This window comes from Lepidochelys kempii, chromosome 2 (assembly GCF_965140265.1).
Source record: "Lepidochelys kempii isolate rLepKem1 chromosome 2, rLepKem1.hap2, whole genome shotgun sequence".
Taxonomy (NCBI): domain Eukaryota; kingdom Metazoa; phylum Chordata; order Testudines; family Cheloniidae; genus Lepidochelys; species Lepidochelys kempii.
In genome coordinates this window covers 109,599,575-109,624,311 of record NC_133257.1, presented here as the reverse complement: position 1 = coordinate 109,624,311, position 24,737 = coordinate 109,599,575, and the positions used below count along the sequence as shown (strand labels likewise).

General features: G+C 40.6%; 1 long non-coding RNA gene across 9 annotated transcripts in view; it reads left to right on the top strand.

The window, feature by feature from the left end:
* LOC140906942 (uncharacterized) overlaps positions 1-24,737 on the top strand; it is a 201,275-nt gene that overhangs the window by 59,570 nt on the left and 116,968 nt on the right. For 7 of the 9 annotated variants that reach the window (XR_012157307.1, XR_012157306.1, XR_012157301.1 and 4 more), the window contains exon 2: positions 10,656-10,805. The exons of 1 other annotated variant lie outside the window; for it this stretch is intronic. This is a non-coding gene — a long non-coding RNA (uncharacterized lncRNA). Of the gene's footprint in view, positions 1-10,655; positions 10,806-10,879; positions 11,016-24,737 lie in introns of all 9 variants that reach the window. One more of the 9 variants, XR_012157304.1, reaches the window with a different exon arrangement.

The window sequence follows — 24,737 nt, the reverse complement described above, 5'->3', positions numbered from 1 at the left end:
GACTCAGCAGAGAGGCCAAAAACTCCAGGGACCAAAGATACTAAACTATCTCTAAAGGAAGCTTCCCTCAGATCAGCATCCAGGCAAGCTGGCAGTGTGTTGTGTGCAGAAAGCTTTACCTGGTGCTACCATGTAGATAAACAAAGGATGGCATTCACCAGGGATCTCAAGCCAGTGCCTTTCAACAGCACTGTCCTTTTGAACTGAAGTTTATGGGTATATGCAGATTGGTCCATTAAATCTGCATAAGAAGTATCACGTGGAGCTGCACAAAACTTGACAACTATAGGAAACATGGAGCATCAGTTATATGACTATGCTGATGAAGTTCAGTCAGCATTATCTTGCTCATGCTCCCACTCTGAACTCCTAAACCCCCTTTTAAATGGGGAATCAACGGCAACGGCAGCAGTAGCAGCAAGCGAGGGAATCTGCAGGGGTCCGAGAGAGACCCACGAGGCAAAGTGAAGGCACGGGTTTCATAATAAATGGCCCTGGTCTGTACCATGTATCTCAGCTCAGTGTAATTCCCCAAAGTTCTGTGAGGTGCTGGATCTGAATGGCCTTTTTGTTTTGAGCCTTGGGAAGGGGCAAACCCTGCTCTACTAAGTGAATAACTTAAAGGAAAGTCTATGAGTTTCTACTTATGTTTCCAATCTTTTATATGGGGAAAATCCCAATAGAGAATGACCATGCCCCTTAAAATAAAATCCAATGCTCCATACCCAAGAAATTCAAAGGACACAGTACAGTACTTCTTGTTTCAATTATTTTCTTACTCTCCATTGTTTTTACATATTCTACTCCTGGGGGAATTGCTCACCAAAAAATTAAAAATTCTGCACATAATATTTTAAAATTATGCAAAATTCAGCAAATCTTATTTGTCAAAATAACACTATATAATCACACCAGTTTCAATTATTTTGGTAATTTATTTCAAAATACCCTGTCAGCAAGTATGTCCATAACAATACGGTCACACACAAAAATTCCCCAGGAGTAGAGAGTTAAAGAAACCCCTATGACAACCGAGTTCCCATTTCTGTCCCCTCCCCCACAGAGCCCAGCCGGGGAGCCAGACACTCACACCCCCTCTCCCTACAGACCTCAGCCATGCCCTCCAGCCCAGACACACACACGCTACCCTCAAGAGGCCAGCTGTGGGCCCCCAGCCTAGAGACTCACATCACCTACCCTCCAGAGACCGGCTGTGGGGCTCCCCCAGCCCAGCTACTCACACCCCATCCCCATTCCCCAGAACCCAGAGATCCAGAGAAACAGCCTGATACTGGGTCCCAGACTTGCATGGAGTTTCCTGTGCACAACTACCTCCTTCCTTCAGGGCGTGCTGGGAACTAAAGCTGCTAGGAACCCTCCAGTTCCTGCCCTCTCCCTGCAGCCTTGTCTTTTATTTGTGAGCTGGGTTCTGCCAGGTCCAGCAGCCACTAGTGGTGCCCAACATCTCTGCAGCCCATTTCCGTACAGGAAAAAAGGAAATTCTGTGTGCACAACATTAATTTCTGCAAAATTCTGCATTGCACAGTGGTGCAGAATTCCCCCAGGAGTAATATTCTCTTGGAAGCATTTAGTTTCCTAATGTTTTTTTTTTTCTATTTTGTAAGTTCATATTTCTTTTTCTTGTGAGTTATATAGAGCGTAAGTCAGCTTGGCTTTTTATAGTTAGCTTGTCAAGCATGGCTCTGAGAATATATTTGGGAATAGGACTCGTTAGGCAACCTGTGTTGCTTCTGCTGGAATTGCAGTAGCTTCAGCAGAAAACACTGTAGGTCCTACAGAAACCTTAGTTAGTGGGTTGAAGGTATTTCTAAAAATGGAGAATTAAAAAGAAAAGAAAAAAAGGCCTTCATATAGAAGAAATCTGTGCAGGGGTTTGGGGAAACTCTGCATTTGCACTCCTGGGGGCTTGGTTCACCACTGCGTTGCATTTTGTGCAGTCATTTATATCTGTGTAAAGTGGATGGAAAACTACCAAATCAGAATGGCTGCATTTTACACTCCATTTGTACAGCTGTAAATGATTGAATGAGATACAAGGCAGTGGAGAATCAGGCCTAAGGAGATGGCTCTCCTGAGGTTTTATCTCCTGCAGAAATGGCAGGCCCACAGAACACAGTGATACTCGGGGAATCTGCTCTAGGCCCCGGGCCTTCGCATGGGTTCTTGTTCTTCCTTAGCCCTTGGGCAGTGCAGTCTGGTAGAACATCGCTGCCATGTGCTCCCCTTCTGCATCTGTTTGTTCAGACTCTGTTTCCCTTGTGTAACTGAACAATTCCCCCCCCCCCCCAATATAATTTAGTCCTTTAATTTCAGAGTTTTGAAAGAAAAGCAAGATCAATGCTGCTTACAACACATTCAGTCTCTTCAGCAAAGATATTTAGCAGAGAAAAATTCTGATTTCTGAGAACTGATGAAAAACATGTATTCATACTAATTGGCTAAGAGTGCGAAGTTTTATGCAACTCTCTGATAGGGGTTTAGCTGTGATCTGTTCACAAGCTAAAATAAAAATGTGGTGTGTTTCTTCTAGGCAAATATGCAGTTTGGGCCACATCCTCAGTTGGTATAAATTGGCATGGCTTTACTGAAATCAGTGAAGTGATGCCAATTTACATCAGCTGAGGATATGGTTCTCTGCATTTTGGTTTGGTGTAAGGCCCTGATTCTGCAGTGAGTTCCATGTGAGATGTCCTGTGTCAGCAGTTCTCTGTGCAGACATCAGTTTTTGTTTAAAAAAAAAAAAAAAAGAAGCCAGCTGTCCAGAGCCCCTTATCAGGAAAGGGAATTGAATTCACACAGACATTGGAACTTAAACCCAAGACTTTAACCACTCAGCCATTCGGGTGAGCTGTAGACATTGCTTTAGTTAAAAGACTATGGGGTAGATCCTCAGCTGGTGTCAATTATCACCTATCTTTTGACTTCAGTGGGACTGTGGATATTTAGAGCAGCTGAGGATCTGCCCCTACAGACTCTATTGAAGCAGTAGCAGCCTCAGACTTCTCATTTGGATCAGCTACTAGAGACAGATACAAGGTCCACACTCTCCTGGTATGGGTTAGACAAGAAAAATGTTCAATCAAAACCACCAGAGCTTTTTTTGATCCACCAAGCTACTTAGAAAATTTTTATCTCAGTAAAAATGTTTGGAGGGGAAGAGTGAATACAGCATTTAAATAAAATAAAAAAATTCAGCCTTTGAATACTCATGTGTTTCTTCTGTTACCTGGGCTACCAGGAAGGCCAGTGAAGAATGGGGGTTTGAATTGTGTTCATTGTCTCTCTGATCTGAAGAAATGCAGTATCTTCTGATGAATGCCTTCAAGAAGAAAGGTGAGAGCTCATTCATTTTACTGCATAACACTTCAGGCTCCTTTCAACACTGTCCACCCGAGCCAAGGAATTTGAGTACTGTGAATATAGGCTGTTACCTTGTGAGTGATTATACTTGGATTTAATGTAGCTGTAAGCCAAGGTACAGTGGCCTTATAGAAGAGTTTCACTCAGTCATATTAAGAGAGTGTCATGTGTACACAGAGACTGAAGTTTCCTTTTCCGTGAACAAATCCATTGTAATTCTCATTAAAGAAAATAACATAGAATTTGTTCCAGAATAAAAGCCTTGACTTTTAATTGACTATAGAAATCAGTCTGACCTTGTATAAGGAATAGATTTGTTCATTTGAGCCAAAGTGAAAATCAATGACAGTTTCAGCCCTTTGTCACCAAGGTTACTGTACAGGTCCCTATTCCTCCCAGGGCTTTATATACATGCCCCAACCCATCAGCCCAAGTGTTACCAATAGCATTCCAGTGTACACGCCTCCTCTTGTCTGAACATCCAGCTCAAATTACTGAACTTATTTTGCTGTTGCTGTCTCGTCTTCCATGTTGTTTGGGGACGGTGGAGGGGTCCAAGATGGTGGTGATGAGGGGGTCATCCACAAAGCATGAAGCACCTCACAGAGAAGGGAAGGTATCACAGGCTGGCAAGTGAGGTCAGAGGTAGTCAGTCACGAGTAGGTGGAGTCTCGGAGACAGGCAAATCACAGGTAGGAGAGGAGCTGCAGTGGGCCCAGCATATCTTGCTTTACATTGAATCCTATGAAACTAAGATCAGCCTTGGTCAGACCTAGCTGTTTTTATAAAGGTTCCTCTCTCTCTATTTTTTGGCTCAAGTGAGCACTAATTTTTCTTCAAAATGTTCAGCTCCCAGTTTTGCTGATAACCTTGAACAGTGTATGATTTAGACTTCCCAAATCAGACCTTTCCTGAATCCCTTTAACTCATGAAACCTGGACATTGATGGCAAATCCTTGTCAGGCACTTCATCGGGTAATGAAAACCACTGATTTTAGACAGTGAATAGGTGAGCAGGACAGATGGAAACAAAACCATTCAAGCTTCCTGATGAGGGTGTAAATTATAAACTTGGCTTTTACCAGGCCAGCAGAAGACGGAGAGGGGATTATTTACAATTATTTACGTTATTTCATTACTGCTCTTTTCTTTTTTGTGTGTGTACACATGTGCCTGTGTTAACATGGATCAGATAATGTTTACATTTAAAATATCCACAGAGGAGACCCAAACTGAATCATTAGATCCAAACACCTTCCAGATTTGGGGAAGACTGGATCCAAATTTGGATCTAATCTTAATTTTGTAAATTGATGTCCATCTCTGTAAAGATTTGGGCTAAAACTTTTAAACCTGCGTGACTAAAGTTTTGCTTCTAATTCCATGAGGTCTAATTTTCAGAGGTACCAATAGTGTCCATTGACTTCAGTAGGATTTATGGAAGCTTAGGACCTCAGAAGATCAAGCCACTTTTTATATATATGGCTAAATAGGGTTTTAGGAACCTAACTATAGGTACCCCAACTTTGAAAATGCTGGCCTTAATTCAAGGAATTGTATTGAACTTCTGACTTTAGGTGCCTGTTTCCTTTGCCTGCCTAAAAGTGGCACTGTAGACATTGCTGTGGAGCCATTTTTTCTCCTCCCCCCTTGTTTAACAGCATCCTAAGTGGTGCTTTTGAAAAGAAATAGTCTTCAGAGCAGTGGGTTGCAGCTTTATGACACCAGAAAGGCAAGTGATTATGTTAAAAAACTTTCAATTAAGAGTTAAGATATACAATTGTCATTGCCATCTTTTCCCTATTACATGACTGTCTTGCAACTTTTGAATGTTTTCTTAATAACTATGTGCATCAGCATAAGTAAAACAACTGGGCTACTTAGGTAGCTTTCTCTCAATGCAGAAACACAAGATTATAGCTGTTGAATACTGTACTGGTGTAACTGTGCTATGCCACATGATGCAAAATGGCTGCTGCCAACAATGCTGCAAAGCTGTTTTGTAGTGGAACGCTGATGTTTTGTTTTGTTTTTTGTTTTTAAATGTGGTTTGATAGCCTTGACTCACTTGGATTAAACTATTGATTTACCAACCCTCTTCGTATGTTGACCCAAGAGGGCACAGTTGATGCTATTTAGAATATTACAAACCCTCTGCCATATGCATGTTGTCTAGCCTATATTTCAACCCCATCACCTTTCAGCAGATTGCTTTAGACAAGAGATCTCATGGGCAGGGAATCTGCAATGCATATAAGCCTACTAGCTCATTTAATACAGGAGAGTCCTAGACATTGACCTTGTCTTCAGCTTCCAGCTTGGCAGGGCTGTAACATTGCAAAGACCTACAAATCCCTTTTTAACAAGACTACCTGAACCCAAGTCCAAATAAATGAAAACTTAAAGATGTCCAACAGATCAGTTGCTTATACAGTTAAATAGAAAATAGACTGACTCTGCACTTGCCTTGTGGCTGCTTACCTAGCACAGTACCAGCTCTTTGGATAATAGCTTGTCTGTAATCAGCTCTAAAACACTGTACACATTGTTAGTTCATAAGTGAACCATGGAAAGGTATTTTATGTAAAGATAGGGAAGCCCAGAAACATACCCTATGTGTCTGATTATATGAAGGAAAAATATTTTCCTTTAAGGTGCATTTAATTTTTTTTAAAACAGAGAATGGTTCCAATTTTGGGCTGAGTGGTATAAAAGAGACATCGTATAAGAGAATGAAGCCCGTTATCTATGACATTGTAGCCTCAGACTATATATACCACGGGAGTTTACAAGCTAATAAACTAAAAAACATTTAAATAAGAAGCATCACCTCAAGTGCTGTTTCATCTTCCACTGCACTATACCTTTTCTTCCACTTTCTAGGAATCATATGTACAATATACAACAGAGGGAAACTGAATCTATAAGACAGTACTTTGGAGACAGTGATCAGCCTGACTTAAATCTAGGTTTCAGTAAGCCTTAGAGCTCTATTCCCCACATGTGTTATTCTTGTATGTATAGTACTTGAGGAGTAATATAAGCTGAATTGGTGAAGTCATTCTGAGTACTAAAGTACCCTGTTATATTAATCTCGTGTTCACAACCATCTCACAGGAATTAGCTAGTAAGTGTTTACTTTATGGAATACTGAGATTCTTCTCCCACTGAAGTCAGTAGCAAAACTGCAAGGGACTTCAGTGGGAACAGGATGTGTCCTAATGTTTATGGATTATTGTACCTAGTCTAGCTATGCTTTCAAACCAGGCCCATCACTGTGGTACATGAGTCATTGAGAAGTACAAAACTTAAAAGGGGGCTTTTGGGGCCTGTGGGCTTAGAAGTACAGATAGACCCCAAAACCTAGCCTTATGGGGCTACTGTTTATAGTTTTACAGAACCAAAACCAAAGATAATCTTGGATCTGACTTCTATTTTATCCAAACAACAAAGTTCAGGGAAGGGTGTGAGAGAGGCGTAGGTGATTTCCAATAAAAGGCTTCAGTTTTGTCCCATCTCTGAATATAAACTGGTTCAATGTAAGCTATTCCATTTTTTTACTTCACCTATGGTATGATGTGCATGCTTCTTACAACAACAACAAAAAGAAATAGGGGTAAATGCAATAGTGAGCTAGACTAGTTGTCGCTCTAAAGACTTGATCCTGCAAAGATTTAAGCATCCGTGTAACTTTATGCAGAGGAGTAGACCCAGTGGGACTACTCTCCCGTATCAATTACACATATACTTAAATCTTTGCAGGATCAGGGCTAAGTTACAGGACTCTGCTTCATAGCTTAAAAACTGGGTTGCACTATTGGGAAAATTCACCACATTGCTCTCTCTTTAGAGTATATACCTTGCCCCTCAAACTGTGAGACATTGTCAAATGATGTCATGACATGTGACATGATGCTCTCCGATGATGCAATATAATAACCTCTTCAGTTTTTAAATAGAAAAAGACAAGTATTCTTTTGCTGCATTATTAAAGATTTTTCGTTTGCCTGTTGACATAGCAGTTAGCCATATACTCAGACTACAAATTTAAAAACAATAAATCATACAAAACCACCACCCACAGTGGATGCAATTAAAACCACTATCCTTTTGTTAGCAGAAATTCAGACGAAGTATAAAAACAAATGAAATCCCTTCAGAATCAGACAAGCGCTAAATCAAATGAACTCTTTTAACATTATGCTCTGAAACTCATCATGGTGGGCTCTGGTAGATGCTTCACAGGGAGTGAATTAAGATAGAAGCCCACGCATGAGAAAGTATTGCCACGGGTCCTGGGATGTTTAACCCCAGGAACTGGCAGGAAGAGCCAGCCAGCTGGCCTGTCTGGTCTTACCTGTGAAGTGGGATATAGGCCTTCATGCTGCTTGCACACTGAGTGGATTTAAGTAGGAGGGGTTTGTGTATTGGCCCATCCCACTCTTTCATCCCAGTCAGACAAATGTCCAGCTGGTACAGAAAATAGCAACAAGCAGTGTGACTGGCAGAAATGCAGCTATTTAACCCACCGCTGGGGGTTAATTTGCCACTTTGAGAAGTTGTACTTCTGTGTGCCGAAGGATAGCCTTCACAATTTAATCCATGGTTGGTACTATTTATCCATAGCTGGAGCATGGTAAGTGAGCACCAGGGCATAGCCACATGCCAGTGGGCCTGCTAACTGCCACCCCCGCCCCCCCGGGGCCCATGCTACTCCAAGATCCCTTGCAGGTTGAGCCTAAAACTGCAAGATGCAGTCAGTTTCCAGCTGGTGCCACCAAGAGGCACTGTGAGAGCCTTGTCTATGGAGACACTATGTACCTGCCAGAAGGACTTACGTACTCTGCTGTCCTTTCACCAAAGCTAGCTGGTGGCTGAATGCAAAGCAAGAAGCAGAAGGCAATCACACTAAGCAGCACTAGATGCATCACGCGGTCCTGTGCCAAAGCACCACTGACTGACCATCATGCAGCAGGGTCCCAAATCATTCATAACTTTATACCAGGAATAGCACCCAGAAGTGAACAGAAAGCGCATGCAAATGCAAAGACCTGAGCTTGTAACATCGGTGTTCCCAGTAAGCCTATGGTAGATGTGAGTGGTCATGGGTTCTACATCAGCGACACGCTCCTATTGTGAATACAGAAATGGAACACTTACACTTACCCAGATCAACAAACTGAAAAGAATAGAAAGCACTTCTCTGTTTGTGAATCCTATTTCACACTCAGTGATTTTATAATGTAATACACGCTCAGTGTTGTGGCCTGTAAGCACCTTATATAAAAACAAAATACCCAACTGAATGTGTTAGGTTAGAATTAGAACCATCCGCCATCCACTATTCAAATCAAACCTTATTTTTAAAAATTGAATAAAAAAGATCAGTCACTTGAACTGTTGGCTGTGTAACCAGCAGGACTTACTGTTGATGGCCCAGAAGAAAATTATATTAATCTTTCGTCCACAACCATAGACATAAGTTTTACAAGCACCCTCCTTCCTGACGTCAGCCTTGCAAGTTGCCTTTTTCTACAGATATCCTGAGACAGTTGATACAAGAAGAAAGATGGGCACAGTGGCAAAGCCTCACTCTAAGTAATTTATTGGAACAAAGTTTTTGAAAATTAATGCAGTGGATGTGCAAAAAGCAAAGAAAAGTGTTCTGTGTGGGCACAACAGTGGCAGCAAAGTCTGATTGAAGGACATGTTTGGGAGGTGGGCAGCTTTGTGAGTCAACACTTTCCCCCATTAGGTGGTGAAGTTAAATATTTCTCACGTTAAGGAGCTGTCATTGTACTTCATGGCTAAGACTGCTCTGATTTGGACTGAGTTTTCACCTTTCATGGGTGCAGAGCCATGGACAAACACAGGGTCTTCTTTGATTGAGATTCAGATGTATTCAGTGAAGTTCTAGAGGTGTTGGGAGACCTTAGACCATTATGTGCAAAATGGAACCATATCCCCATGTGGTCGGTAAATACAATGGAAAGAGACAACCAGTCCATTGTTGGAACAGATTATCAAAGCCACCCTTTGGGAAGAGAGGGTGCCAGCTTCTCTTAAGAAAAAGATGTTAGACCCTTATTCAAGCAACCATTTATTGATGCTGAAAATCATGATAATGATCACTTAGAGTCAGATTTCTAAATTGGAGTAAGGGGCATAGGTTCTTTGGAAAATCCCACTCGGCATCTATCTGCACCTTTAGAGAATGCCTACGCTGCAGCTGAGAGTGAGCCTTCCAGCTCAGTTAGACAGACTCATGTTATGGGGGCTCATGCTAGTACACCAACAATAGTGGGGTGGATGTTGTAGCACCAGCGGAGGCTCAGGCTAGCCACCTGAGCTCAGACCCGGGAGGTAGGGTGGGCCTGAGCTCAGGTGCTAGCCCGAGACTCACTAGTGCTTCAATGTCCACACTGTCAACACAAATGTGTCTTCCCAGCCTGGGAGACTCGCTTCCAGCTGCAGTGTAGATCTGCTCTTAGGCATCTACAGACCTTTAAAAATCTGGTCCTTACTCTTCCTTTTTGTGTGGGAAGGTGCTGTTAAAGCAACCCTAGCAATATCTGGAGTCCTCAGATTTTGGTTCTCCAATTCCAGATGAGAGGACACAAAGGATAGAGTTTGATGCAAGCTAAATCCCCCCCACACAAGAGCTCTCTCTGTTGGGGTGCTGGAGGATTCTGTTTTGTCTCCCCACCTGTTCAATGTGTATGTCACTCCTTTAGATGTGATGGTGAGACAGTATGGGTAGTGATGTCTCCAGTGTCTCGCCAGGGTCTACTTGACTTTGTTTTCATTGCCAGAGAATGCCTGACCAAGTGAGGAATTGGAAACATCCTCCAGAGCAGATAAGATTATCACAGGGGAAAAATATGGGTCATTTATTGTATTGCAGCTACCCAGGCAGTAGTAAAAATGCTTGGGTTTGAGTGAGACTTTACAGTCATAATCTAGAATGAATTTTTTTATAAATTTGGCTTGGGAGAAAAATGTTTTTGCCTTAATTGTGAACTCCCATTAATTGTGTTGCAGAAAAAATAATTAGTCTCAAAATGTCTTCCTATCTGGGGATATAGTATATGTTTATTGTACACTGAGTACGGAATTCTCTCATGTTCATATTTCAACAGTCTTTTGTGAACATGGCTGAAATGGGCGGGGATCTGATGCTGTCTAAGGAGTCTAGAATAGGAATTTTTTTAGTTAAAGGTGGCCTGAAACAAAGGGGCAAAATATCCTTATGCCCTTTTTTGTTTCTTTCAAAGGTCTGAAGATGCGCTGGAAGGATTTTTAAAAACTCTGCTTCTTTGTACGAGTATATTTTGAGGCCTATCTAGGCAGAAAGACTCAGATTATTTTTAGACCATTAGGATTCATTGGAGCGGAGACTGGAACACAGATGTTCCTCCTCCCAGGTAAGTGCCTCAGCCAGCAGGCATTAGAGTCATTCTCTCCTTACCAAATAATTATATCTGTGTTTTATACAAAGGGGAACAGCTGCAACAGGAGAGATCGAAAGAACACCCCCGAATAGCCCGGTGGTTAGGGCACTCACTGAAAAGGAGGAAGACGTGGTTCAAGGCCCTGTTCTAGAGCGATTCAAATCTGGGTCTCCTGTATCTCAGGTGAGTGCCCTAACCACCGACCTATTGGTAAAACGGGGTGTGTGTGTCCTTTTGTTAATCTAGCCTTTCATTTCCTTTGTTTTTATTAAAAATGCCAGTAGCGAAAAACTTTGTTTGACCCAAAACATTTTTCTGACTTTTCTGATACACTGAAAAATGTCGTGTTGGGTTGAACCAAACCACTTTTTTGGCTGCCAGCAAACCAAAAAATCAGTTATTTGCCCAACTCTACTTTACACATGTTGTTTGCATCCTAATATTAACCAAATTATAACTCAGCATGTGATTTGTTTATATGCTTGGATTTTTACAGCTTATCTTTTATACTCCTTTTTCTTTTCTACTGTTGTTTCAGAATCCTTGTTTGTGAACACAAGTATACTATCTTCCCTTTGTTTAACGCTCTCTGTTCGTCTAGTTATTGATTCCTGGAATGACACATACTGTTACATAATTGCTGTTTTAGAAAGTTGTGTATGCACCGTCCCTTGTGTAATTAGGAAAGAAGCCATAGAATGACAGGTCTACTACATCTATCATTAACTCAGCTGAATGAGACAAATTATAAGCACTACTGTCTTCACATTGGACCCATTCTCTTGCCCATGGTGGGGACGAGCAAGGGTTACATAAAGAACCACTTTTTAGGGTGGTCTTTCCAGTTGTGTTGATATGTGGAATCTTTGATGGTGTCATCCTACTCATTGTCACTTGTCACCTAAGACAGGATTTTGACTCAAGTCTTCAGTGGTCAAAAACACTAACCCAGTTTCACCTTAAAAAACGAAAGTGAAAAGAATCTTATTAATTCAGGACCATTGTGATAGGTCTCCTGAGGAATTTCTTCCTGTAAGTTAGACTCAGGCAGTTACAAATGCTACTGATAAGGAAGACACACATCCTATGGTTGGTATCTGTGGCAGTTGCCCTTTATTCAATTACCCACAGCTGGAATAATTGGATATTTAGGAACAGGTTAATGGGATAATTAGGCAAACCAGATTCAACTTGTATACTATGTGGAAATGGATGATTGCTGTCTCACGGGCACCTTTTGTACACTGCTTGTGCTACCAGTTCTTATGTGGGCAATACAGGAGGAGATGAATTAGCTATAAGTGATGGTCTGTTTGTAATTATAAGTGTGATTTTATTGGAATGATATTTTAAGATGGAAGTGGATTAGAAGTTATACCTGTCCCTTGCTGTTGTTCTCCTTAGGCACCAAAGAATTTCAGGCCAAGTACTCTAAACAATCCCTATTTGATGCCATTTCTGGAGAGGTCTCATGGTAGAACCGAATAAGCTGAACCCCCGAAGTAGCACTGTGCACTTACTTCATTTTACATTAATTTATAACAAGAACAAAATAAATAGTGATTGGCCAAAAAGTTTGGGTTTGGATTCAAATTTCTCTGTAGTTCATAGCAAGAACATTACAGTGAGGGGGACAGCTATAGATTCAGATCTGAATTTCCACAAAGTTTGGGAGAGGAGATATTGTATTTTGATTTGGGTCTCTAATAACAATACTTTGTATCTCTGAGTCGCTTTTTTATCTGAGGACTTTAAAGTGCTTTAGAAACCTGAATAAAATTAGTCTTACAAAACTGCTATCAGAGGTATTGTTATCCATAGTTTAACAGATGGGAAAACTGAGGATGAGTGATTTTACTCAAGATCACACAGAAACTTGTGGTGGTATTGGGATTGGAACCCAGCTCTTCAGACCTTTAATCCTCTGTCAAAAGACCAGCCTCAATAAACTGAATATTTCATATACTGTAACTTGAAAAGAAAATGTGTTGTTCAACTTTATGAATAAAGCTGTAGAGTTGTCATAGTCATGATGCTTGTAACTAAAATCACAAATGTACGGCTTTTTCATAATAAAATCATCGGCTTTATAACTTTTTCAGTGAGATCACTTCATGAACTTTATGGGAGGATATTTATATCCAGTGTATGGGAAAGAAGCCTGTTTTGGCTTGTTTTTCATTTTATTCAATTAGTTAATTATTACTAAATAGCTTTAAATTTATATTCCAGAATAGATGATATTTTGTTTTTAGACAATGTGAATTTTTGCCTTTTAAAAAACAAATTTGTAACTCTAGATTTTTTGCCATGACAAAGTCAAGATTTCCCCCCTTTTCTGCCATTACAAAAACTAGCCTTATTCATGGGTAGTCGTGGGTGAGCCAGAGATAATATGGTATAACTTGGACATATGCATCCTTAAACTTATCTAGTTGATTTGAGCCCACAAAACAGACAGAACAGGCTTTCTTGCTAAAATCTCAGTGCTTCCTGTCCCAGTCCCAACAAGAATCTGGAAGTGCAAAGATATTTGGAAAAAAGGGTTGGAGAGAACTTTAGAATCTTCAAAAAGCTTCCGACTGAGTTCATGTCTGGAAATAGACAAAGGATTTATTAGGTGGAAAGGTAGTAGGAGTGTTGGAACTGAGAAGTTTCTTTCAGAACTGGTTCATCCCTCACCTGCAAGGTACTGAGAAATCTATGGGAAGTGAGGACTTTCTGCATCTGATAGGAGGTGATCAGTATCTAGCAGGATAAGATCCATGATATGTTTGTACAGTAATTCTAAATGGGTGGAAGTGTTAATTACATTACATAGTGGCAACCTCAGTGACTTGGCAGACAGATATCTGAAACCTTGGTTAATCAGAGATTCAGATAAATGAATTTCAATTTCTATATGTATTTTGGATTCAGGGAGATGAAATATTGTTTTGAGCAACCCAGTACTTGAGAAATTGGCATTTGGAGAATTGAGGTTCACCTCTATTAGAATAGCTGATGAACACGAATAAATGAGTTTTCCCTAACTAAACGTGATTCACAACACAACTGATGCAATGTGTTTTGTTTAATCAACCATTTATAGAAGCAGAACAGAGGAAAGCAAACAAACTTGTAAAACATACATTTATCCAAGGAATCCAACTTTAGTTGAACAAGAAATTAAAAAAAGAAAAGAAAAGAAAAAGAATCAATCTTGATAAGGGCTGGAAAATCTCCTTGTCAGCAAAAAATAGACTTGTTACTTAATAAGGTTAATAATAGATAAAGTCCCCTAAAGTTGTATTATCACAGTTGACGATCATTTTATTAAAATGTTAATGGCCTGAGGCTAAGCAAACTGTTCCCTTAATCTGCCAGAAGAACTGCTTTCTCAGGAATTATGTACGCCAGAGCACTTGGGATCTGAGCAAATTATAATGAGTGTATTTGAAATTTGGAGCATCCACTGTTTGTGAGATCTTAACTTGACTAAATGGGATGAATTTCACATTTCTTAAAATGACTAAGTGTCCTTTAATTACAAATAAAACTCACACAGATATTTTTAAATGAATATTTAAAATTAATGTTTGGCTTGGGTTGCTGCATTTGAAATAGCTTAAATTTCAGTGGTTGAAAGAAAACTGTAGTAAAGGAAATATTTTTCCTTCTTCCCATGATAAGCAAGTGAAGGGTATAGTTTAGTAAATACATTTGCTGTAGTCACACAATGCCCTGTTTCAGTAGCAGATGGAATGAAAATAAGTATTCATCAGCATCTTTAAGAATGGCAATTGTTTGAGTCAACATAGAGTAGGCTTAAGCATTCATTGAATTGTGGTGGATTGCATTATGATTTGTTTGGGATTACAACAAAAAACATAAGGTTTGAAAAAAGACCAGCTGTATAGAGAGACTTATTTCTATAGATGCAATATCAGCTCAAAACACAAAGGGGCCAATCGTGGGGAGTACACATTCTATCTTTCCTAAAGACACGTGGGAATCCATTTCTCTCAGAAACTTTCAGACATAGAAAATCTGAAAGGAAGTATAAAACAAAAAGGATCTGCAATGCTGAATGTTGTATTTTTTCTGGATTTATTTGAGTGGCAAAGGTAAAAATGCTATACTACAAAATATAGGCATGAAATCAAATCTTTTCTACCAAAAGATCAAATGAGATAACGTGAAAGATAAAAAGCAATCCAAAACAGAATAGATTGCTTCCACAAATGTGGAAGCAGGGGCATTTCTGATTTTTCAAGACATATCAGTATGGGATGGGCCAGGGAACCTAATGGGAAAATGTTATGGTGATTTTAGTCTACAATGTAATCTTATGATGAGTTTTCTTTACATTGGTTGCTGGCATTAAGGCTCCATGGATGAATGTACTCTGGTCCTTGAGAGAGGAGTCTGCGTTCATTTCACCTCACCCAGCTAAATTACGAATGGCATTATTTAAAATGAAGCTTTCTCCCCTCTTTCTTCTCTGTATAACAACAAGAATGCAAAGGTGCCAGAGATAGATATATTTATCTTATTTAATATTTATTATGACACTTTTATAGTGCCCTTCACTGAAATAACTATATGTCAATAACAGCAAAAAGGAGACATTTGGGATATTTTAGTGTACAAACATAACAGAAGATTTGTAATGCTGCTGTGTCTGTGACTCAGAGACAGACAAACAAAAAATTATATTCCTTCAGTGTATTTTTTTCAGCCCACCTTTAACCTGGCCTATCTAATTTTCTGGGCACTTTGATGACATTTAGTCATGTAACTATCTTACTACATCTGCATTTCAGGTAGTTATTTTCATCCACATCAGGGATCAGTTTTCATACACCGTGCTATCATCAGACTCATTGAAAAATTATGATTGTTGTCAAATCCTAAATCATTGATAGCAATTCCAGACTTTCTTTTCGATCACTGCTCTAACAAAAAGCAGCCCTGTGTGGTTTTTTTCTATAAGGTCGTCGTTACCACTAACCCAACTTTTTTGTAGATACATTAATGTGGAAACATTATCCAAATAATTGATTTTGCTAGGTAAACATCGGGAGTAGAAAGGAGGCTCTCTGCCTGTCTATCTAGCATGGCTGTCATGCTTTTACTGTCAGCATGGGCCTGGAAGCCCTTGTCTCCAACCAAGAGGTGAAGACTGAGGTTGCAAAATAGGGAATCCCCATGTAAAATTTAACAAATAAAATAATGTTTTTTTTATAAAGAACAGCTGAATTTGGGGGGTTATTATAGATAATCTTTATAATTTATTAAGTTTTTTTGGGGGGAGGAACTGGGGAGAAAAATGATGAGTTAACACGGTTAACTCTTTTTGCCATCATCCTCTCCTCAGCTAGCTACTGCCTTCAGACGCTGCGCAGGATTCAGAAATGCTTTTGTTTGGTGTTAGCTGGTGAGGTGAGATGAGGCGAGTGCTACTGTAGAATGCTTTGTTACAGCTAAGCACCTGAAAGCTGAATCAACAAGAAATGGGGCCAACTACCCCATACCGCTGATTGTATTTCCTGTTGAAGAAAGAGAAAGTTGGCTCCACATAAATAATACTGCACGTACAGGAGTGGGACACTTTGCTCTTGTAATGACAAAAGGTTATCAATGCAATTTTGCGATAGTTCTGATCATTCAGAAGAAACAGCTCGATGGATGCTATCTGATAGACCTCCACCACTTAATGAAACCTCTCCAGTGATGTTAAAGCAAGCCAAGTGCTCAGATACTGTATAAACCTGAGTTTATGCCAGAATTTGAACTCTCTGGCAAAGGTACTGCCTAGCTAAATACAGAACATCTTTATGATGAGCAATAACAGAGCATATAAAATAACAGTAGGACTGAGGAATAGCAATTACACCTCTTTCCTTCCAAATTGAATTGTGCACTTCTCTGCAATAAGAAATAATTGTCATGTTTATTGTGTTTATCTGAATTAGACTGTAATCTTCTTTTTACATGTCTGTAAAGCACTGTGTATGTTTATGGCCCTGTGTAAATAATAATAATGGTTTTGCTAGTGTGTAGTTGTTGTAACCGTCCTTATTAAAGTAGAAGATACATATTAGGATTAATTCCCCAGTCTTCCCTTTAGTAGTCTTATCCAGTTAAAACTTGCTAGTAAACTGAAGGAAAGAAAGGGAAGAGATGATCATGCTGCTACAAAGGGCTGTCCTGAGTGCATTTGGAGATTAAAAATGCATAATTAGTCCATGGAACTCATTGCCACAAAATATTCTTGAGGTCAAGAGCTAAAAGGATTAAAAAGTGTTTGCCTTGAGGCCAAGTGGCATATGTATGCATCCACTGCAAGCGGCTCATGGCACTCAAGGCTACTTACAGTATCTTGAGATCAGAGTTGCTGAACTAGCACAGCCAGAGAGAGAGATTTATAGGGACCATGTGTCCAGACACAGTAGAACAGACCTATCTCAAAACAATTGGTCCTGATCCTCCAATTGAGGAAGCCAGTCTCATGATAGGAGGGGACTAAGGAGGAATGGAGGCAGAAACTGAGCCAGTTTCCAATAGAGGTAGAGGACTTTGATCATTCCTCATGCATGCCGGAAATCACTCCAGGAGTTAGTTACATTTGTGCAACTTAGGATGACTGTGGTGATAAGTCATTTGATCATTAAAAACAATAGCTGAGTATATTGTGGCAACCAGAATGATTCAGTGACTTACCTACTCGATCTCATCCTACTTCTAAGGAATGCTGGGAAGAGTTGTTGCTCATGGTATGCATGTTTACTAATAATTGATGGAAGTGGAGGAGAAAGGTCTTGGAAGCTAAACTTAGATTATTAGGGAAAAGATATAAATCCAATTCCTTTTATTTCTCTGAACTGCTTCCATTTCCACAGGCAAGAACAGCTAGGCACAGGGAACCTCAAAATCTCAACATGTGAATACAACAATGAAATAAAGAGAGGGGTGTTTAAATTTAACCAGACACTGGGAAACTTTTTTGGGAAGAGGTGAGCTTCACTTAACCAAAGTGGATCCTGAGTGTTGGCACAGAAATTAAACAAGATATTAGGGATATGCTGATAAGTGCTGAGGAGCACCCAGATGAGAGAGAGACATCGGCTGCGGAGATCAGTAATAGAAAGACATTTCTGTATCTAGTAAAGGATAGGGCAAAAATTACAACTGAACTGAGGTTGAGACAGGATGAGATCAGAGAGATATATTCTGAAATGAGAACAGTTTGTTAGACTGCAGTATCAGCCAAGAAATGAAATGGATACAAGTGAAATCCTGGTGTCATTGAAGTCAATGGCAAAACTCTGACTTCAGTGGAGCCAAGATTTCACCCAACATTTTGTATGTACCCATCCTGACGGTTGCATTTAAGTTCACTTTTTAAAAAATAAATTACAAGAAATTTACCATTAAAAAATGAAGTATTGCGTTTGGAACTACAAAGAAGTGGCAATTTCTGGAACATACACTCAAAAATACAATCACATTTTCCCCTCCAGTGTACAAGACTCATGGGCATAACCACAGGTTTAATCCTCCGTTGACCATAATACTGTTTCCAGTTCCTTTTTGAAAAGTATTTGTGCCACAATTTCTGTATCTCTGAAAGTTTTTGATTACAAGAAAAATGTGCACTGTGCCTCAGGGGAGCTGGATCGGTCCTCAAGTGTAGGAACTGGTGAAGTTTAAAGGCACAGAGATTCCGTTACGTGCTTAATGCAGGCATATAGGGAGTTCTTGGCAACACTAATGGTGGGTCTTAAATTCTTCTTCACTACTTTGGGGTTTTGATTATTCTTTTGTGCTCAGTTGGAAACATTACTTATGAGAATTGGGACATTTTAATTTGGCTGTGCTACCACTTTATTAATATTTGAACATCCCACTGTTTTCTGGCCTGGCACAGTGGGAACCACAAAAAGAGGTTAAAAGATCAAATGTTCCCCTCCCTGGCATCAGATGCCTTTTCTCCCTTCCCTTTCATATTTAAACATTTCTGGAACTTTTTATAAAAGCTTTTATTTTATAGAATCAAGATATCTTAATCTTTGTGTCTAGAAGGAAAGACTGTAGATGAAGGCAGGCAAATGTGCCTTTATCCAGAGACTGCATCAGAGACATATAAGGGATAAAGACTTGCCAATTTATCCATTACAACCTGGCATAACAATTATCCATTATCATGCGTAAAGTCTGTGTGAACTGTGAGCACATCTGGCTAGCTCCAGTTCATTTATTTAGCCTCTGGTATGCTCTGGATTAAAGCATGTGCTCATTAGAGAATAACATTTCTGTGGATGCTGATTTTCATCATTTGAAAGAAGTGAGTGAAGATTTTTTATAAACCTCTGATATTTAGGGATGAGAGATCTCTTATCCATGTAAATATTCATCCTGGATACGGTATGTCTTAACTAATTAACAGATTCTCTAGAAGGGAAGAATAGTCTTGTGGCTAAAGGATAGGACTGGGAGTCATGAGATCTAGGCATCTGTAACTGGCTCTGCCACAGATGTACTATTTTACATTGGGACATGTCACTTAATTGCTTTGGGCCTCCTTTCCCCATCTGTGAAATGGGTTAATACCGTCATACCTTAAAAGGGTGAGCCTTGAAAGTTTAACTCACTAATATTTCTAAAACAATTTGAGATCCTTGAATAAGACATTTGTCTATATTCTCTCCCTCTCTCATACAACAGAATTAGATTATTATTTTTTTTAGTTTCAGAGTAACAGCCGTGTTAGTCTGTATTCGCAAAAAGAAAAGGAGTACTTGTGGCACCTTAGAGACTGACCAATTTATTTGAACATGAACTTTTGTGAGCTACAGCTCACTTCATCGGATGCATACCGTGGAAACTGCAGAAGACATTATATACACACAGAGACCATGAAACAATACCTCCTCCCACCCCACTGTCCTGCTGGTAATAGCTTATCTAAAGTGATCATCAAGTTGGGCCATTTCCAGCACAAATCCAGGTTTTCTCACCCTCCGCCCCTCCACACACAAACTCACTCTCCTGCTGGTAATAGCCCATCCAAAGTGACCACTCTCTTCACAATGTGTATGATAATCAAGGTGGGCCATTTCCTGCACAAATCCAGGTTCTCTCACTCCCTCACCCCCCTCCAAAAACCACACACACAAACTCACTCTCCTGCTGGTAATAGCTTATCCAAAGTGACCACTCTCCCTACAATGTGCATGATAATCAAGGTGGGCCATTTCCAGCACAAATCCAGGTTTTCTCACTCCCCCACCCCCATACACTTGATGATCACTTTAGATAACCTATTACAGTGTGTGTATGGGGGTGGGGGGGGTGAGAAAACCTGGATTTGTGCTGGAAATGGCCCACCTTGATTATCATGCACATTGTAGGGAGAGTGGTCACTTTGGATAAGCTATTACCAGCAGGAGAGTGAGTTTGTGTGTGTGGTTTTTGGAGGGGGGTGAGGGAGTGAGAGAACCTGGATTTGTGCAGGAAATGGCCCACCTTGATTATCATACACATTGTGAAGAGAGTGGTCACTTTGGATGGGCTATTACCAGCAGGAGAGTGAGTTTGTGTGTGGAGGGGCGGAGGATGAGAAAACCTGGATTTGTGCTGGAAATGGCCCAATTTGAATATCACTTTAGATAAGCTATTACCAGCAGGACACTGGGGTGGGAGGAGGTATTGTTTCATAGTCTCTGTGTGTATATAATGTCTTCTGCAGTTTCCACGGTATGCATCCGATGAAGTGAGCTGTAGCTCATGAAAGCTCATGCTCAAATAAATTGGTTAGTCTCTAAGGTGCCACAAGTACTCCTTTTCATTTTTTTTAGTATAGATTTCCAGGATGATTTAATAACAAACTATTTTTTTTGCATATTATTTGATAATTTTTTGAAATAAAAATGCATGGGGCCTAATTCTAAGTAACACTAAAGCCTCTTTACACTCCTCTAACAGTGGAAAGCGACCTTAAAGTGAATGTAAAGTATGGTTACACTGCTTACATGACTAGAGCGCTGTGAAGGCCATACTGTAAGTGAGAATCAGGCCCATAATATCTATTTCTCTAAAGACTTGGAAAGAAAAACATACAAAATATCTGTCACCTGAGAGAATTATTATTAATTATGTTAATAGTACTCAAAAATGCAATAATGTTCTGGTATGGATAGAAGACATGGGGTGAAATCCTGACCCCATGGAAATTAATGGGAGTTTTGAAGTTGACTTCAATGGTGCGACGATTTGACCCATTACCCTTGCCCTGAGGAGCTCAGATGTCATGAAGGACGTCACTGTGAACTCAAGTGGAAGCAGTGACTTTTATGTTAAACCGTCAAATTTATTCCACATGTAACCCTATTGCTCTGACTCAGGTGGGCAACTTGCGGCCCGCAGGCCGCACACAGCCCATTAGGGTCATCCGCTGGCGGGCCATGAGACAGTTTGTTTACATTAACCGTCTGCAGGCATGGTTACCCATAGCTCCCAGGGGCCGCGGTTTGCCATTCCTGGCCAATGGAAACTGCGGGAAGCAGCGGCCGGCACGTCTCTGCAGCCCACACCTCTTCCCACAGCTCCCATTGGCTGGGAACGGTGAACCATGGCTACTGGGAGCTGCAGGCGGCTGTGCCTGCGGATGGCGAATGTAAACAAACTGTCCCGTGGCCCACCAGCGGATTACCCTGACCTGGTTGCCCACCACTGCTCTGACTGGAGTTACCTGGAGTGAGCAGAGAGTGAGTACTATGTCATATACATATACAAAGCATCACAAGATCAGCTTAGACAATATTCACTGAATTGGAGCAATTTCTAATTGCCTTTGTCCTTTACACCGAGATTCAATAATTTGATGGGGATTTTTCATAGGCACTAAATATATCTAGTTTTGGAGGCAGATGATCTGTAGACAGAGACCATATAAACATTGCTAAGAGGAGCTACATTTCAGTTTAAGCCAGCTGCTCACCAAGAGGCCACTGACATTGTACTCTTTCTTTCAATCCAGGGCACAAAGGCTTGGAATGCACACACCATATCATGAACATATTTTAGGGTGAGAAGGGTCAAGGTGTGGGAAGATTACTTTCTTGAGTATCAGGGTTTGGTTATACATATACAATATTTTTTTAAAGTACTGTATTACTTTCCTTTCAGATTTGCCACCTGACTGTGCTATAGCAAAGCTTCCTGATAGTAAAGAAAATACCAGGTGCAGCCTGTACCTAGAACTCAGGGGAAATTACTAGGCAAGAGCATTTGAGACAGTGGAGGCAGCAGGGTCAAGTCAAGGGTTAAGTGAAAAAGAGCTGCATTTGATTAGCAAATAGACTGCTTTAAAACCCACTGTGTCACAGGTGTCAGAGTTTGTATGATCAGAAAAAAGAAATATTGTAGGTATCTTATTTAATTAGTAGTTCATTTTGACTTGTTAAAATGTGCTCATCTAATGTCATGGGCTTGTGCACCATCTTTATCATACAAAAAAAGTAACAGTTAAAACCAAATTAAAAACTAAAACTCTCCCACAACTCCCCCAAAACTAAAGCTCTCTCTTCTCCACCACTCAGACCTTCCTACCCTAGAGATGCTGGGTATTACAGAATGTTCTAATCTTTGCAAAGTAACCTGACCATCAAGAGATTTGGCCCTGGGAGGTAGGAATAGAATTCCACAGTCAGGAACCCCTCTCTAAGTGCACACCTCCACCAGCAGCCTCCTTTTGGCTATGTCAGGGGGCTGTTACCTTGAGCACCTCAGCTGATCTCAACTGCTGCTGTATCACAAAAAGAGACATTTTCTGGGGTAACCTAGATCAAACCCTTTTGAGATTTCATAGGCTTAAAAAACCCCAACAAATTGCGCTCACAAACAAACTGGAAGCCCATGTGGATTATGAAGCACTGGCATAGCATGTGCCCTGTAATAAATGCCCTTCAGCATGTCTCGTACCAGCTGAAGTATCTAAGTGGTCCTTGTGTGGAGCCCTAAGAAGAGTGCAGAGTGTTTAATGGAGTTTCAAATTTATAAAACTGTAGATCTTTATGATAAGTTCCACATCTGAAATACACGGCTGCAATCCCTGGCCAGAAGAACTTTTGTACACTGCTACTACCTGGACATCCCAAAACAGATCAGGGTCCAATAAGAACATCAGATAGTGAATCTGAGTATAAAGAAATAAAGGCAAGCAAACTTAGTTGGTCACAGAGTTTAAGGCCAGACTGGACCATCACATCATCTAGTCTGACCTCCTGTCTATCACCCGGCATCAACATCACCGAGCACTCACACTCTACACCCAACAACCAAGTTTAGACCAAAGTATAACAGCCCATAGGAAATTAATCTATTATGTGCCACAGGCAGAGCATAGGAGGGACAGAGGCACACCAGTACCCGAGGTCCCCTCAATGACAGAGAAATGATTAAAGGAGAGAGATGCAGATAATCCTGGCAAGTGACGTGTACCCACATGCTGCAGAGAAAGGCAATCCCCATCCCACCCCCCAGATCACTGGCAATGTGACCTGGGGGGAAAAATCCTTCCTTAACTGATGGAGCTGATATCGCCTTTGCTATTTCTTCCAGTTGTTACTACCAAACTACTAGCATAATCTCAGCCTGAGCTATGAACCTGCCCTCCTATACCCAAGCCCTGAAACCAGCAAGATATTGATCTGTTGCAATGGTTGGCTCTAAATAAAGATCCATTTAGATAGGGTAGCTCATACTGCCTTGCTCTCTCTCCTGTGGCCTTGTACATTGAACAGCAGGGACCAAAGAACCCTGCATCACCCCGTGCGAGAGAAGTCTTTGGCTAGACAAGCTGTCATTTAGCACTATCAGAGCAGAGAATGGGGCTCCTGAACAGCAATGCCATCTATCCCTGCAAGATCAGCAACACTCTATAGTATCAAATACAGCTGACAATCTAAAAGGACAGTAGTAACTTTATTAGCCACCTATCTTGCATTGAGCAGCTTACTGGAAATTGTGAATAACTGAAACATCCCATGGGTTTATTTGACATGGTTTGTTTTGCAAGGGGGAAAACAATTGTGAATTTCATGCACAGATGAGCTGACAGGTTTACTCAACATTGCTGGTACAGCAGAAACAAGAGTTTCTGTTGGATAAAATTTCTATCAAATATTGCTTGGGCCGCAGGCAAAATGACTCTTGAACTTAAAGGCAGTGCTCAAACAGCCGTGTGTGTGTGTGCTTGCGTGCATGAGAGCTAATTGTTGACGTCGGTGATTGCAGAATTGTTCCCAAAATGAGCAGGAGTGTGTCAGGAATTGTGATCTGTTATTTCCTCACCAGATACCGAATAATGACAGTTCTCATTAATTTATGTAATTATCTTGTTCTGATGTGGTGTAAATGGAATGTAAGTAGTGCACAGGCCTTAATCTCACCCTTAGGCTCGGCTCCAAAGCCATCTGAAGTCAGTGGGAGGCTTTCCATTGACTTCAGCAGGAGTCTTTTGGATCAGGAGCTCAGTCTGACGCAGAATCCTACAGCAATGTGTCTGCTTACCTTAGAGATGTGGCGCTTCTCTCTTTGTGCCACACAGTACTGAATACAGAAAGACAGACATCTCACACAATTGGCTTAAAAGGCCCTATCCTACAATGGCACTATAATTACAAGCCTGCAGGGGAAATCTCTGTGCTTTTGTGAAGAGGGGAGCCAAGATGAACACAAAAAGACTTCATTTACTTACCATCCCAGGTTTCAGTTTCCAGTTCTATAGGAAAGCCAATAAGAGGACTTAACTGGAAATATATCACAGCACCAGGGAAGCATATAAAATAGGCTGAGAAACAGTGACAGGATAGGAGGCAAAAGTCAGAGCAGGAAAGGAGAAGGGTGCTGTAAAACATT